The sequence below is a fragment of the Triticum dicoccoides genome, chromosome 4B, assembly GCF_002162155.2.
Source record: "Triticum dicoccoides isolate Atlit2015 ecotype Zavitan chromosome 4B, WEW_v2.0, whole genome shotgun sequence".
NCBI classification, from domain to species: domain Eukaryota; kingdom Viridiplantae; phylum Streptophyta; class Magnoliopsida; order Poales; family Poaceae; genus Triticum; species Triticum dicoccoides.
Window position 1 is genome coordinate 581,891,550 of NC_041387.1, and position 4,477 is coordinate 581,896,026.

Sequence of the window (4,477 nt, forward strand, 5' to 3'; positions counted from 1 at the left end):
TCCAACCCCTCTTTCTTGTTACACACAGGCAGCACACCATATGAATCAAAAGTTAATCACGTGCTTCTTGCCCCTCTCTCTCTCTCCCTCTCTTCACATGTACTCTCGTGGATTTAGTCAGATTTGATTTATTCTTGTTTCCTTTCCAGATTTAATTTCATCCTTGTTTCCAAGATCTTCCTATTCATAATCTATTAAATAATGACTTGTACATACGTATTTTATCATGTCTACTAATAATCTCATCACATTGCAGTTCATACATCAGTTTATTTTATCCTGTTTCCTTCAACTATGTATTTAGGCTGTTCATTTTCCCTTTTTCAGATGTATGTCATGTATGTGTAGCCATGGTTCTGAAACACCCCCATTCCTTCTCTTCCTACCAATTTTCATTGATTCAGTTATTTGACTAAATGATAATATATGCCCCAGGGTTAATTAGTACCTAAAATGCTACCTTTGGTTTGTGAAAAAGATCTAGAGTGGCTTATGCAGCTCCTGTTATGTTTCATTGATTCAGTCATGTAGTAGGATAGTTCCACTGGATTTTACTAAATGGTTTGTAGCTTTACTTAGTGAAAATGCCTCAATTGGTTTCCGCAACATTGCTTGTCTGTTGGCAGCTGGAGCATACTTGGTACATGAGCCTTGCCGTGAGTGGTGGTGCAACGGTGACCTTGACGAGCAGGGCAATGGCCAGACACGAGTAAGACACCAAAGATGACTGGAAGCACTCAAAAATGTTTACCACGCTGGAGCTATGTCAGGTACCTACTGTTCTTTTGTGTTGTGTGTTTTCTATTTCCCGTCAGAAACTCATTCCATAATCAATTTGCAGGTTGTACGAGGGCAGTTAATGAATATACTTGCGACCCTTTTACTCTCAGGTAAATCACTAATTATTACATGATCTTTCATAGTTGAAGTACCTACCAAAGGTAGTTATTTTATCCTTCTAACACGAGCAATGAACATTTTTTGCCATTAATTATGGTCACATTATTGCTTCTTGGTTAAAAAAATTCAGTAGAGGGTTGTAGCTATTTGGAGTGCAGAATTATTAAGTACAGAGCAAGGATTCCAATTGGTCATACATGAAGTGATACTCTTGCAAGAGCTATGCAATTAAAGTTCATTTAATTACAGTTTCACCACACTATGAAAAGGGTACAACCTACCAATCTTGAGAGCATTAATGTAACAACTTTTTGTAGCTTAGAAATCCAATGGAAACTAATAAGGTAAATATGCTTCTTTCTTGCAGACTTGCAGTTTTGTTTTATTCATTACCCTGCTGCAAGCTCTTGGTCGTATACTGTATATAAGTAAATTGTCTTTGCTTCTTGGTCCAAGGGAAAAAATTGCTGAATGATTTTGGCATCTCCTGATTTTCCTTCTCCATGGTTTGCCATGTTCTGTGGTCTGAATTTAGTTTCTTTTTCTTTGTCTAAATTATGTGCAAATTCATGGAACCCACACTGTTTGCAAGTTCGGTTTGCCTTTTTCCTTTAAAGATTTGTACTGCTCTATTTTTTTTAATTGTTGAGGCAACAAAATACCCCTTATGTCATGTATGCTTCTTTGATAGCAGTTTATTAAGTGCTTATACCATAATATCTCTGATATAAGTACTCTAATTATAATAGTAGCAATCTAAATTTATTATTGGCTTGAAAATAAAATATTTGTGAGGATAGAAAGGAAATATCAGCTTCACTCTGCATTTCTTATAGATGTACCTAGGAGAAATGCAGAATTAAGAAGAGCTATTTTCAGAACACCACTAGCTATATCTCTATATATATGCGGAACTCAAAACTCTTTTTGAAGATGGATGGATGAACTTGATCCCTGTCCATCTCTGCTTTTTGTCGGTACATGATTGTGCACCTCCTATGCCTACTTAATTGTGTGTTCATTTTGTTAATTAAGAAGCATATGATTTTATGGCTGGGTACGTTGAAAATATATAAAACCTTTCTTCTTTTGGATAATTTGTTTCCCTTTCGCTAATCTTTGTTACTTGCCTACACATCTATGCATACTATTCACTACTGCTACCAATCCCATGCTTGTTTGTTCAGATACTTGAATGGTGGAACATGGCTTTTGTTCGATGGCGATTTTCCATTCTTTGTATGTGTTGCATTCTTTTGTCCAAAAGTAGAGATGTACTTTCTTCAAGAAGAAAATGCTAAGTCTTTTACTAGCAAAGATGTCGATCTTGCACATTTAGCTCTCTACGCATAGTCTCACTATCATCTTGTGTAGTTTATTTATAGGGATTGAATACAGAATTTTAGCCCTCCTATTTTAGAGTATGAATCGGAATCTAAATCAGCAATTGTAAAAATGATCAGTAATTGTGCTTACTTTTCAGACTCTCCTCCTTTTCTCGCTGCTGAACCCCTGCCATCATCATGTCCAGACTGGCTGTCTCCATGGTTGTGGCGCCAAGGTCACCGCATCTTACATCCTGATGCATGTAAGACAATATGATTAAGCTCCCTGTATTTTGTTAATTTTTGGTCTTACTAGCGTATATATTCATTTCTATTTTGTGCTCATGGGGCCTTGATGTATTACGTACAAGGTGTGTTAGGTTGAAGCATGAGGCTAGAAGGGGTCTTGTGCGAGGACTAGCGTTTGCTTTAGTCAAACCAAAATACTTCTAAAATTGCAGCTGCACTTGTTGGTCCGATGTACATGAGAAGCCCCATTTTGTTGGCAATAGATGCATGGTTTCTCAGTAATTAAAATAACTTAATTTTTTATATGATGTATGGCAGTCATGTGTCTGATGTTCTTCGTGTATCGGATTCCAAGAGTTTTAGGATGGGCGGTACGGTTCCCATGTTTGATGTTTTTTACTTTCGCAAAATTGGTCGATGCTGATGAGAATGGCACCGGTGGTCTTCGACACTTATATTTTTTATGTATATAATGTTCCCAAGTTTATTCTTTTACTCTCTTTGGTTCAATAAGATTAAGATACATACTTTGCCTTGTGCTGAATCTGATGTCATTCAGATTCTAGGATTTTTAGGATGGGTCGCAAGTTTCTCTTGTTGGACGTTTTCTTTGTTTCTTAATTTTTTTGTGATAACATGGGTGATCCTGTTTCTACCTCAAACTTGCCTTTCTATGTTTCAGTTTCAAGAAGACATTATTTGATGTTAGATGGCCATTATGTTCGCTTCATATGGACAGAGGACTAATGGTACTCTTCCATGAAGAGAAGCAAGTGGATCAGTATGTAGTAGCAGGTATCAATGTTTTCTCATACTGATGATTCTGAAGTAATTAGATTGAGAAAATTGCTTTATTCCCCAATTTCTCTCTGAAACCTTTGCCTTGTCCATAGTCATACCTAAATGAGTTACTTTATGTCCTATAGCTCTATTACTTTTTTCCCTAGAACCTGTCTCTTTAGTCTCCTTTACAATACCATGATCAGGAGGCAAGAAATATGTGTGAATGGAATAAGAACTGTATATAGTTATTGATAAGCATCTTCCAGTATCTAACATATAAAGCCTCCTAGAGCACCCGCCATTCAGGAGGCCTTCCCGTGCGCATCATTCCTGTCCGTTCGATCTCCTTTGACTTTGGCTCCTGGTCGTTCGATCATTTGACTGGTGGTAATTTTTGGTCACTGTGTAATTAATTTCTTGGCCTATGACTGGTGGGCTCAGCACTCACATGGATTGGCTGGGTCAGTTGTTCCCTTGTCTGCGAGGGATTAGGCAGCCACTCCGCGCCCGCCCCGTGCTCGACGTGCACATCCTGAGCCCCGCGCCCCCTTGGCTCTCTCCTCTCCCTCCTTGTCGCCAACCCTAAACATTTTCCCTCTCCACCCTACAGCCGCCTCCCCTAGCTCCTCGTCCCCTTCACTCAGTCCATCCCTCATCATCTCGGATCCAGCGGATCTGAGGCGTGCGGGTGCGGAGGCGAGTTTCTCCGGCGGCGGCGGCGGCGGTCACCTGCAGGCAAAGGGCGGTGGCCGCACTCGATTTGATCTGCAGGAAAGATAGAACATGAGGAGAAAGAAGGAAGGAAAGGAGGAACGCCACCATGGGCGAGGAGGGGCAACATGGTCTTCGTGGTGGGAATGGAGGAGAAGAGGAGGATGGAGGTGGGTGGTGGGAGCAGAGTACCAGGAGTTCCAGGTCCAGGTGACGCTCGTGGAGTGGAGAAGCTCGTCTCCAGCATCACCATCCCCAATCTAGGTTGCTCCCCACCCCCCTCCTCCCCCCAGTTATTATATCCCAGTTCTCTGATTCTGTGATTTTGATTTCTCAATTTGTGTTTTTTCAGCTCTGAGATAGAAAAGAAGAGAAATAATCTTGTGGAATTTCTTATCTGAGATAGAAAAGAAGAGAAAGATCTTGTGGAAGAGCTTGACGAAAAAGAAAGGGGTGAATCATCTCTTTCTCCCAATCATGTTTGTTTCTGCATTTTCATTTTTATGTTA

At 40.0% G+C, this 4,477-nt stretch overlaps 1 long non-coding RNA gene across 2 annotated transcripts in view; it reads left to right on the plus strand.

Annotated features, from left to right (window-relative positions):
- The first annotated feature begins 10 nt into the window (after positions 1-10).
- LOC119291567 overlaps positions 11-4,477 on the plus strand; it is a 7,872-nt gene continuing 3,405 nt past the window's right edge. For both annotated transcript variants that reach the window (XR_005142515.1, XR_005142516.1), the window contains exons 1-5: positions 11-770; positions 842-890; positions 2,384-2,488; positions 3,157-4,232; positions 4,321-4,421. This is a non-coding gene — a long non-coding RNA (uncharacterized LOC119291567). The remainder of the gene's footprint in view (positions 771-841; positions 891-2,383; positions 2,489-3,156; positions 4,233-4,320; positions 4,422-4,477) is intronic.